Source organism: Hevea brasiliensis, chromosome 10 (assembly GCF_030052815.1).
Source record: "Hevea brasiliensis isolate MT/VB/25A 57/8 chromosome 10, ASM3005281v1, whole genome shotgun sequence".
Lineage (NCBI taxonomy): Eukaryota > Viridiplantae > Streptophyta > Magnoliopsida > Malpighiales > Euphorbiaceae > Hevea > Hevea brasiliensis.
The window spans coordinates 4,601,582-4,614,864 of NC_079502.1; the positions used below are offsets into that span (position 1 = coordinate 4,601,582).

At 33.9% G+C, this 13,283-nt stretch overlaps 2 pseudogenes; one reads left to right on the forward strand and one right to left on the reverse strand.

The window, feature by feature from the left end:
• Nucleotides 1-993: 993 nt before the first annotated feature.
• LOC131169000 (polygalacturonase At1g48100-like) lies at nucleotides 994-8,090 on the reverse strand (annotated as a pseudogene).
• Nucleotides 8,091-11,008: 2,918 nt separating this feature from the next.
• Nucleotides 11,009-12,661, forward strand: LOC131169469 (high affinity nitrate transporter 2.5-like; annotated as a pseudogene).
• Nucleotides 12,662-13,283: the final 622 nt, after the last annotated feature.

Consider the following 13,283-nt stretch of genomic DNA (forward strand, 5'->3'; position numbering starts at 1 on the left):
ATTAAATTTTAAATTAAAATAATTTGTATATTATAATAAAGTAATAAATTTTAATAATTAATTAAAAATCAGCCTCCATAAAACATTGTTAGTTCAATCTTTTATATATATATATATATATATATATATATATATATATATATATATATATAAACATAACACTTTTTTAAAACTTTTTTTTAATGTGAATTTAAGATTTCTTAGTAAAATTTATGCTTTCTTAAAAAATATATAAATTTATAATTTCTTAGTTAGTTATTTTTCATAAAATTGATAATTTTTTTGAAAAAATTTCCAAACACAATTGTTTTTAAGAAATATGAATTTCTTTTTCAAAAGTTTATTTTGAATCAAGTAGAAATTACATATAAGTAGATTAAGAATTTTAAATTTATAATAATTCTAAAATTAGTTTGAATAATAATAAAATTATATAATTATAAATAATATAAACGTTGAAACGTGTTGTTGGCATTCCCAATGTTCCCCTTCTCACTTCTATATAGTATATAGATTTAATGCATTCCCAATGTTCCTCTTCCTACTTTTATATAGTATATAGATTTAATTAAATAGTACCCATGCTTTAATATATAGTATGTAGTACACTTCTATTCTTTTATTAATTCTTTTTAACAAAAATGGTTAAAAATTTTTAAAAACAATAAAAAGCACAATTTTTTTTTAAAAAAAAATAAGAATTGATGATTTTATTTTTTTTTATAAAATTTTTATTTTAAATTACAATAAAAAATTTAATTAAGAAGTTAAGTACAAATAGAGCTATATAATATATGTAATTTGCAACTTCTTTCGTTAGTTAATGTATAAAAAAGAAAAATATTGGTATTATCTTTTAAACAACAACTAAATTAAATTTATTAATTAAAAGAACTATTACAATCATCGCCTTCCCACATTAAAAAAAATTTGCAGAAGGGAAGCATCTAACAGAAAAGTCACAATTAACTATAATTTAAGAGTCATGAGTAGCTAGCACACATGCTCGTGCGAAGACCTTGATGTTCTCTTAAAAAAGCCACCATCCCTTCTTAAGCAATAATCTATACTTGAAGGAACAAGGGGTGCTTGCGATTTCCCATAAGAGTTCCAACACAAAGCCTGCTTGAAACTTGTGTATCCTTGAGAGGGTTTCAACTGAATATTAATCAGATCAACATCTATGCATGGCACATTACTGCTGCAAGCTAAATAAATAGGTTGCACTGTGTAACTCCCAATTATTTGATCATATCTAACACCAGAAATTGCTACAGCTTCTGTTTGGTTCTTGCAGATATGCTTGTCACAATAGAATTGATCTATTATTATGGGATACTTGACGTTTGATACTTGGATGTTGGAAAATGATATGTTCTTCACCAATCCAATCCCTCCCTGCTAGATCCAAATTCTTTAGCTAAAAAATAGAATTATGCAGTAATTAATTATTTATTAGTTTTGATCAATATCAGAAGCATTTATTTTAGGTACCTGCCATGTCTTTATTCTAGCTCCAGCTAGAGTATTTTGCAGTGAGACTTTCTCCACAATGATATTGGAGACACATGCAACACTTCTATCCTTCCCAAGTCCTCCTACACTGAAATTATATATAAGAAAATAAAATATTATTCAATTAATGTTGATCAATATGAGAATTAAATTCTTTGTAATTAATAAAATCTACCTTATACCATGTCCTGGACCACAGTTGATATGATGAACATGGATGTTGGAGCAACCAATTTGTATGGATATACAGTCATCTCCTGCCAAAAGTGAGTCCAATAATATATTAGCATAGGAATTCAGAAACCATATCCTATATATATATATATATACCTGCAGGCTAGCCTACTTGCTAATAATTAAAACAAGGGCCAGAGAATACACTAAACTGAAAAGTTGGCTGTATTGGAACTTTTTGTTCATGCTTGTCTCAAAAGTTAGTTTAGTGACAGTTATACCGTGTTGGAGCAAACTAAGAATTAACAGAGAAAGAGAAGAATATTTCAGTGTATTATATATTTTTTTATTAACTGCAAATGAGCTTAAATACAGCTCAAAATATAACAGAAATTCCTATATTTCAGCTCAACCATGGAACATGCCTCCATGTTTAACAACTTAGCTAGAAAAATGGAAATAATGACTAAAATGCAGTAGAACAAGTCAATTAATAAAAAACATAACAGAAAAAAGAAAACTATAGCAGCTAAATAGGAAGTGCAGCAGCTAAGTCAACTTCTTAACACTCCTCCTTGGCTTTGATGCTGCAAACTCCAAGTTTTTCCCTTGGAAATTCAAATTTGCTTCTTTTTAAAGGTTTGGTAAAGATGTCTGCAACATTGTCATCAGTTTTGCAATATTTCAGAACAACAGAACCTTCTTTCTGCACATCTCTAAGGAAAAACAATTTGATATTAAAGTGCTTCGTTTTTCCATGAAAAACGGGATTGTTTGAGATTGCTATCACTGCTTGATTATCCACAAACACATCTGTGCCTTCATTTTGCTTCAGGTTCAGATCAAATAGCACATTTCTGAGCCATAAAGCTTGATTTGCAAATAGCAAAGAATAAACTCGCTTCGCGAATCGATTGTGCAACAACTTATTGTTTTTTACAACACCAAGAGAACATTCCTGACCCCAGATTAAAACAATAGCCTGAAGTACTCTTCATATCATCAGAACTACCATGATCACTATTAGAATAGCCTTGCAGAACATGAATCTGACTAGCACAAAACTTGATTCCATGCTTCAATGTTCCTTTCACATATCTTAGAACTCTCTTAGCAGCAGAAAAATGAGTTTCAGAGCACACCGTAAATCTAGATAGCAGACTCACAGAGTGTAAGATGTCAGGTCTTGTGGCTGTTAAGTACATCAAACAACCCACTAGACTTCTGTAAAGAGTTTCATCAACCTTTTCCGCTACATCTTCCTTGCTGAGCTTTACATTTTTACCCATAGGAGTTGTAGCAATCTTGCACTCATCCATTCTGAATTTCTTCAGAATTTCTTTGGCATATTTGGTTTGGCAAATGAACACCTCTTTCTCCTTTTGTTGAACCTCCATTCCAAGAAAATATGCCATTTCTCCCAAGTCAGTCATCTCAAATGTCTGTTGCATATCTTTCTTGAATTTGTTTACAAGTTCCAAGTTGCTTCCTGTAACAAGTAAGTCATCCACATACAGGGAAACAACAATAAAATTAATCTCATCACCTTTAATGTAGAGGGTAGCTTCATTGAGACTTTTTTTGAATCCCAACTGCATCAAATGCTCATCAATTCTGCTATACCAGGCCCTTGGTGCCTGTTTCAAGCCGTATAATGCTTTTTTGAGCAAATACACATCTTCTTCTTGCTCTTTCACAACAAACCCCTTAGGTTGTTCAACTTAAATCTCCTCCTCAAGAAGACCATTTAGAAACGCTGACTTTACATCTAACTGGTACACTTTCCAACCCTTTTGAGCAGCAATGGCCAACAGCAATCTGATTGTTTCAATTCTGGCAACAGGAGCAAATGTGTCAGAAAAATCAACACCAGGGATTTGGGCATAACCTTTCACAACAAGCCTTGCTTTATGCTTGTTTATAGAGCCATCTCCATTGAGCTTTGTTCTGAATACCCACTTTACTCCAATCACCTTTCTATCATCAGGTCTTTTTACCAGCTGCCACGTTTTATTTTTTTCAATCATGCTTAAGTCCTCCTTCATTGCAGCTATCCATTTTGGATCTCTTTTTGCCTCCTGAAAATTTTCTGGTTCCAGAACTGCAACGTTGCACTTTTGATAGATTTCTGAAAGTAATCTTGTACCTCTGATAGGTTCATCATCAACCAAATCAGATTCGGACAGCTCTAGCAATTTTGAATCTTGACTTGGAATTGTACCAGCCTGATCTCCTTTCCAATTCCACTTAGCATCTTCCATAAAATGCACATCTCTGCTTATCAAAATTTTTCTCGTATTAGGTTGAAAAACTCTATAAGCCTTCAAAACTGAGCTGTATCCGACAAAGATTCCAGCTTCAGCTTTTCTGTCGAGCTTGTCTCTTTTGATCTGAGGCACATAAGTGAAACACAAGCAGCCAAACACTTTTAAATTTTTTAAAGAAGGTTTGTAACCATACCAAGCCTCAAAAGGTGTCTTCCCATCAACTGCCTTTGTAGGAAGTCTGTTTAGCAGAAACACAGAAGTGTTAGCAGCCTCTGCCCAGTATTCTTTTGGCAACTCTTTCTCATGAAGCAAACACCTGGCCATCTCCATCACTGTACGATTTTTACGTTCACTGACTCCATTTTGTTGAGGAGTATATGGAGCAGTGAGTTGGTGTTCAATTCCAGCCTCTTCACAGAACTCATTGAAAGTTTCAGACGTGTACTCCTTCCCATTATCAGACCTCAACGTCTGAATTTTGCAGCCACTTTGTGTTTCAATCCAGTTCTTGAATTTCCAGAACACACCAGCCACTTCTGATTTGAACCTGAGAAAATATATCCAGCACATTCTGCTATAATCATCAATGAAAAGCAGATAATACTTACTCCCATTAAGTGAAGGAGTTCTATGTGGACCAGCCACATCAGTATGAATCAACTGAAGCTTTTCTGATGCTCTCCAGGTAGCTTTCTTGAAAGGAAGCCTTGATTGCTTTCCATATTGGCAAGCCTTGCATTCTGGCAGTTCAACTTCAAGATTAGGCAAACCTTGAACAAGTTCATTCTTTTGCATATTCACCACTGCTCTATGATGAAAATGACCCAGCCTTCTATGCCACACTTCTGCATTCACTGTTGTTGCAGAGTAGACTGATTGCTTTGCCTGTAGAGGATCTAGTGCAAAACTCTTCCCTTTCATGCTCACTTTGAACATATCTTCATCTTTTGAGTTTTTGATTAAGCAATGATTGCCCTCAAAAACCACTTTAAAACCATTTTCAAGAAGCTGGCCAACACTCAGCAAATTTTGGTTAATGTTAGGTACAAATAACACTTCTCGGATAAGCTTTGTACCTTTTGAAGTTTCCACTGCAATTGTGCCTTTCCCTTTCACTGCGATACATTCTCCATTGCCAATCTTCACTTTGGAAATGAATGACGTATCCAGCTCCTTGAATAGATCCCTGTCAAATGTCATGTGGTTGGTGCAACCACTGTCAATGAGCCACTTGTCACTTGAATGACTTGCTGCAAGACAGGTAGCTACGAATAGTTGCTCCTCTTCATGATCAGCTACTTGAACAACATTTTTCTGCTGAAGATCAACTTGAGCTACAACCTTCTGAATGTTGCTCTTGCATATTTTCTGATGATGTCCCATTTTCTGGCACTTCTCACATTTCACATCAGGTCTCCTCCAGCATTTTGATGGTGGATGACCCTTTTTGTTGCAGTGCTTACAAGGAGGAAAGTCAGACTTTGATGAATCTGAACCTTCCTTCTTGTTTCCTTTATACTTCCCTTTCCCTCCTTGATTAGTTTGCACCTTTGCAGCCAATGCTCCTTCAACAGAACCTTCACTTCTCATGAGCCTTCTCTGTTCTTGAGCCTGCAAAGCATGTATCAATTCTGCCAAGCCAATCTTTGATAGATCCTTAGTATTTTCCAAAGAAGAGATGGTAGCTTCAAATCTTTCAGGGACAGTAACAAGAATTTTTTGAACTATTCTTGTATCAGCAAATTCAGTACCAAATAATCGTACCTTGTTTACGATATTGAGAAGTCTATCTGAATACTCTTTAATAGTTTCAGATTCCTTCATTTTCTGCATCTCAAATTCTCTAACCAGATTCAGCACTTGCATTCCTTTGATCTTCTCATTTCCCTCGTACTCCTTCTTGAGATAGTTCCATATATCAAAGGCTATTTTCAAGGACATGATTTTGGTGAAAATTGAGGATGAAACTGCAGCAAACAAGCAGCTTTTGGCCTTGGACTTCCTTGCCTTCCTTTCTTTGAAACTCTTCATTTGAGCCATTGTAGGATTGTCGGGTAGTGGAAGCACTTGGTAGTCTTCCTCAACAGCCTCCAAGAGATCATTTGCATCCAGGTAAGCCTCCATTCTGATTGCCCAAACTTGATAATTTTCTCCATTGAACACAGGAGTTGCAATGGCATTGAAAGGAGTTTCAGCACTTGAAGCCTCCATTTTGGTGGAAAAATTACACTCAAATTCCTCACAAGTCCCTTAAGAAGAGGGCTCTGATACCAGTTTGTTGGAGCAAACTAAGAATTAACAGAGAAATAGAAGAATATTTTAGTGTATTATATATTTTTTTATTAACTGCAAATGAGCTTAAATACAGCTCAAAATATAACAGAAATTCCTATATTTCAGCTCAACCATGGAACATGCCTCCATGTTTAACAACTTAGCTAGAAAAATGGAAATAATGACTAAAATGCAGTAGAACAAGTCAATTAATAAAAAACATAACAGAAAAAAGAAAACTACAGCAGCTAAATAGGAAGTGCAGCAGCTAAGTCAACTTCTTAACATACCGTTTAAAATTTAATTGAACCTAACATATTTTCCTCACAAACAGATAACCTTTTTATTTTCTTTTATTGCTTTTTTCGTATGTGGCAGAAGTAGATTGCTTTTTCTGTGCAATTCTAGCATGCCATGCACCATTGAGTCAATACCCAACTCAAGTTACGTGATCGAACATTAGCCACCTATTGAAGCATGACCTAATATGTTCTAAATTCATCTTATATGATATAATTAACATAAGTGAATTTCTTGGTTCTTACCAGATCCAATACTAGAATGCTGAATTTCTACATCTTGTGTGTTCTGCAGGTGAATTCCATCGGTATTGGGGCTATTCTCAGGTGATGAAATGGTTATATTGTTAACCTTGATCCTCTTTGAATTGTCAAATTTCAGATGGCATTGTGGGCTATTTACAATTTCAATGTCTCGAACTGTGACATTATAGCTAGCATAAAATCTCAAAGCCTTCAAAGAAGAGGAAATTAATTCATAACGTTCCAATTATCAGTAGATATAGTCAGACAAAATTAAAACAGTGATCATAAAATAAAAGCAACAAAAACAAAACTTGGAAGAAATGTCCTACTGTTGGTTTCAAATCAGGAATGTGCTTGGATTTCTTCTGCAGAAATACATCACAAAACAGCTTTAGCATTTTTCCTATTTCTTTTTGACTTTTTATTTTCCAAATGTTTGAAGAATATATAATTGCCAAACCTGAATAAAATAGACACTAGAGGGACTCCACCAATCGAAGCCTTGACCATTGACAGTGCCAGTACCTTGAACAGTGAAGTCATGCACCCACTTGAAGTTAAGCCATTGAAACAGGCTGGATTTAGGCCATGAACCCGCTTCTGGAGGAGCTAAGAGAGTTCCATCAATCTGTAATTGGCATGGAATTCCACTTACATTACATCAGCTTGGTGTGTAAATCATTTTATTATAAAGATATGTAAATATTAATTCATGACTTCAATGTACAATTAAATCAAGGTTAAAAAAAGCCTGACAAAGAATATACCCCTTTGCCCTGTTGCATTTCTTTATTCAAGTGTAGTAGTCAGTGAGATCAGCTAAAAAAGAAGAGAGAGCAAACCTGAAGAACAAGGTGAGGCACACATGGACCTTGAAGAGTTATGGGCTTGACAAGGAACTTGAATTCTGCTGGGATTTCTACTGTAGCTCCAGGGACCTCACAGGCAGCTTTCCATGCAGATAGAAGGGCCTGTTTGGTTCAACATTTCACCAAATTATAATGTAGCAAAGGTAGGAGGAGAAAGAATTGTTGAACTTTTGGCCATTACATACCTTAGAATCATCAGAAACTCCATCACCCTTGGCTCCAAATGACAAATTATTGAAAAAACTCGATTGGGTAGGATAAGAACCACGGTGAGGAAGAGGGGCTGGTGCTGGGCCTGGAATATTAGCTGAACCTTTGAGATGCTTACTGGGTTTGCTCTTCTTGCTGTGTTGCTTTCTTGCGTCCACAATGATGGCTAACATAGTGAAGGCAGCCATTATGACAAATATGAAAAATAGAAGAGATATACTCTTGTTTCTCTACATCTTCACAATCCTTTTCTTCTCCTTTCCTGGAATATGGTCTCCTGGAGAATTAATGAGAACTAGTCTGGCTCTGGTTGAGATTGTGGAGTGAGCCGTTATGCATGGTTAAATAATGGTATAATTTGCGAGCAAGCTTAGAGTATTTAATAATAAGATTATATTAACACTTTTTATCTATTTGTGGTTTTCTTTATTGCCATCAAGTGTACAAGAACTTTTTTTTTGTGTCAGAAGAGCGTACAAGAACTTTAGTGTATTTTAGGAGAAATTATAAAATAAAATGGTGATTCTATATAAAATGTTTATATAAAATGACAAGTCAATAAAATATAAATAAGTATATATAAATAAATCCCATTAAATAATAACTGTCTGATGGTGAATTTAAAAAAAATAATTACTTAATTATTTTAAATATTTATTTATATCTGATTGATTTGTCATTTCATGTAAACTCTCTACATAAAATGAAATATTTAATGTAGACAAATATTTTTGTTCATGGAATGACAAGCCAATGAAATATGGACAAGTGTATAGAAATATGTTCATTAAATAATAATTTTTTGATGGTGAATTTAAAAAAAATAATAATTACTCAATCATTTTAAATATTTATCTATCTTTGATTAGTTTGTCATTCCATGTAAATTATCTGTATGAAATGACGACTCCATAATATAATTATTCAATCAGATGTTTAGTTTGACTCGGTTAACTTTATGTATAAGTAGAAATCATAAGTAGATTAATATTTGATTTAGTGTATAATTTAGTGTATAAGTTTAAAAAATACTTAAAATAATTCAGAAATTATATATAAAAATATTTTACTTATAACTATTCTATTTGTTTTAAAACTATTCTTTAACCAAATAAAAGAATATATTATACTAATAATTTTTTAAAATATAAATATTATCTTATTTTAATAACAATCGCACTTAATTAAATATTCTTTTTGTAATTTTAATAAATTATATTACTTTTAAACACTTTTTAATCAAATAGTTAAATTATTTAAAAATTATTTTTAAATAATTTTACCAAACAATTAACTATTTACTTTTAATTTGACTTATAAATTTAAAAATATATTTTAAATTAAAATTTAAAAGTAAGAAACTAAACCAAATATTTTTTTTCCTAAACTTCTCTCTCTCTCTCAAATTAAAATTTATGGTACACAAAAGTTATAACACATGCATGCCGTATGGGAAATCCCAATAAAAGAAAATAAAAACAATTTAGCGTTAATAATGTTAATAATTTTTTAATCGATAAAACATATAAGTGCTCCCATAAAATTAAGAGCTTGAATTTTATTAACGCCTTTTATAATGAGCGATATGTAAATTTCATTGTAATTCCTCAATAAAGTTAGTAACATACCCTAATCTCTTAAACTGGAACCCTCACCTAAACTTTCTTTCAACTAAAAAAAATTCTAATGATTTAAATTTGTAATTTTTATTAAAATTTAAATCTGTGAAGCCTAAAAAGAATTTCAAAATCATTGAATTAAAATTAGTTAATAATTTTAATAAAGGCTACAAAAAATTTTAAAAATTAGATACAACTTTTTTACAAATCACATATAAATTGGATGAAGTATATATTTAAAAATTACAAATATAAATTATAATAAGCATGTCATTAAATTGATATATGTGGTCACTTATATATATATATAATAGAAAAAATGGTCAATTGGGATCCATCATTAGTGCATTATATATCTTGCATGACCTTGCTAAAGGCAAGCCATTATAGAGTTTGTAGTGGAAGGAGTAGCTAGCCGGACTAGATAAGTCATATACTATACTATATAATATAATACGGTTTGGATAATCTTACTTAATTAACTTCTCTAATTTCATATTCTAATTATTAAATGTAAAGGAAAGTAGTTAAGATGCCTTTGGATGGAAAGACGATATTACCCTTAACAAAATACTTGTTGAAGCATTTTTGCAAAGGGTTTATTAGTCCTTTGATCATATCAAATTAAATAACTAAATTAGGAAGTGTCCAAGCGGCCACAAGTTATTGTTAGACTTGTCACTTTAATGCATAATCCAACAACAAAACTGGAATGGAGGTTGGTGGTCTTAGGTTCTACTAAATTCCAGACAAAAGAAATTGGCCAATGCAGCAGTCACTCAGCTCAGTGAAAGCCATAATATATATAGATTTCAATTCCCTAATTTGTTTAATGCTAAATAATAATTTATTCTGTTCAATAATAACTTTTAAGATAACATTAACAAAAATTAGAGCAGTAGATAAAGGCCAACAATTTTTTATTACAATTGAAAAATCAAATTATACTGATGTTAATTAATTTAGTCTATTTAATTTGATTAATTTTTTTAAGAATTTCAATTTTTTAGTTCAATTTGATTATATTTCCAAATTAATTGAAAAAAAATTTTAATTGAACTGAATGTTTAAAGGGTTTTTCTTTTCTCTAGCTCACTAATTCAGACTCAGAGTTTAGCATTTGAAGGCCTAAACTTTTCGGTATAGGTCTTTGCTCCATTCAAACTAGTAAGTTCATTCACATAATTAAATAAAAAAAAAAAATTTCCATTCAATTTAATTTTATCTAGCTAGTCAGTTCGGTTAATTATAATAAAACTATTTAGTTTTTGATTTCCCTAGCTAGTCAGTTCGGTCTTTGCATATTTTCCCTTCTTCTTTATTGACTACATCCTAGTTTGATGGATAGAAAGCAGAAAATGATCTAATCATTACACATGGTACTTTAAGGCATCTTTACCAGGAGCCAGTCACTCTCGTCTTCTTTCCTGCACAAAGAGGAACAAGCATTAATCAATTACTGTTAGCTTGGAGGAAAAAAAGAGAGAGAGCCCAAAATTTTATTAGCTTAAAAGATTCCTCTTCTTTTAGCCCCACCAAAGGATAGGCACATGGAAGTGGAAACTACTGGGACGGGATTTCAGCCTCAAAAATTTGCTCTTCCTGTGGACTCAGAGCACAAGGCAGCTGAATTCCGGTTATTCTCTATAGCAGCTCCCCACATGCGGGCATTTCATTTGTCTTGGGTGTCTTTCTTCTCTTGTTTTGTGTCCACTTTTGCTGCTCCACCTCTCCTTCCCATAATACGTGACAACCTCAATCTCACAGCCACAGACATTGGCAATGCAGGTATTGCATCCGTCTCTGGTGCTGTCTTTGCGAGAATTGCCATGGGACTGCCTGTGACCTTTTTGGACCCCGTATTGCCTCTGCTTCACTTATACTCCTTACAGCACCAGCGGTCTACTTCACTTCCGTTGTCTCATCACCTGTTTCTTTTCTCCTCGTACGTTTTTTCATGGGCTTCTCCCTTGCCACTTTTGTCTCAACTCAATTCTGGATGAGCTCCATGTTTTCAGCCCCAGTAGTTGGCACCGCTAATGGCGTTGCAGGTGGCTGGGGCAACCTTGGTGGTGGAGCAACACAGCTGATTATGCCCCTTGTGTTTGGCCTAATCCGCGACATCGGAGCAAAAGAAATTTACAGCTTGGGGAATTGCATTTTTCGTCCCTGCCCTGTTTCAAATGTTATCAGCATTTGCAGTATTGATCTTTGGCCAGGATCTGCCAGATGGGAACTTCAGGAGGCTACAGAAATCAGGGGATAAAGCCAAAGATAAATTCTCAAACGTCTTCTATCATGGGGTTACAAATTACAGAGGGTGGATCCTGGCATTAACTTACGGGTACTGTTTTGGGGTGGAGCCGACAATTGACAATATAATAGCAGAATATTTTTACGATAGATTTGATCTGAAACTACACACAGCAGGAATTATTGCAGCAAGTTTTGGATTAGCAAATATCGTTTCTAGACCAGCTGGAGGACTGATTTCAGATGTAGTGGCAACGAGGTTTGCAATGAGGGGTAGGTTGTGGGCTTTGTGGATAGTGCAGACATTAGGAGGGGTACTCTGCATCATTCTTGGACGAGTGGGATCCTTAGCTCCATCCATCGCAGTGATGATTGCTTTCTCTTTCTTCTGCCAAGCGGCATGTGGGCTAACGTTTGGTGTGGTTCCTTTTGTCTCTAGGAGGTAATTAAGATTTCTACTCCCACTTAATCCCATTTCTATCTCACAGAGTTTAAATTCTAATAATACAACCATGTCTCATTCTTCAGGTCATTAGGGCTAATATCTGGTATGACAGGAGGTGGTGGAAGTGTGGGTGCAGTTCTTACACAGCTAATTTTCTTCAAAGGATCCAGATACTCCAAAGAAAGGGGCATAACACTCATGGGTATCATGATTATATGCTGCACTCTACCAATATGTCTAATATACTTCCCACAATGGGGTGGAATGTTTTGTGGACCATCATCTAAAAAGATTGCTCCAGAAGAAGACTATTACATGTCTGAATGGAATTCAAAGGAGGAGCAAGGATTACATCAGGCAAGCTTAAAATTTGCTGATAACAGTAGAAGTGAAAGAGGAAGTGAAAGAGACAGAAGAGCAGACTCTGAAACCAGGCCACCTAATCAGACCTCATCTACAAACGTCTAGTCTATGTGCTCCAGTTTCTCAAATATGAGCTTAGCAAGTAAAGGTAATGTCCATCTGTGATATTCAAGTTCCAGATTGCACTGTAAAAGCATTTGATATGCAGCCTAAATCATCTCGAAGACCTTATGCGTCCATATTTTCTATTAAGGCAAGCACTTAGGCTCTTCTTTCTTCCAAGCCATATTGCAGTGTTAACAAAAACTTTTTGCATGGGTATCTGAAACTTTTCATTCCTTTAATCCAGACATGGATGGTTTTCCCTTAGATGAAGAAGGTGAATTAAATTAAATAGACATGAAGGCTGATCCATGGCTGACATTTAAAGAGAGAAGAAACTATCATCTATTAACTAGTCATTGCATCTGGTTTCATAACAATATTCTTCTCATTAGCATCGTTATCCCTTGAATTGAAAGACAATAGACCTGCCAACTCACACTCCTCCCTTAGGTATAGATTCTATGTCTGCCACTGGTTGGGTATGCCAAAGAAGATATCTAAGATAGTGAAATACAAAAGCAAATTGATTTTAGGCACTATCAGATATAAATATTAGCCAAAAAGCATGTAAATACAAAGCAAGTTACAGTCTCTTACATTGGAATGAATCATATTTAAAACTGAATGCAACAAAAATGCAGATC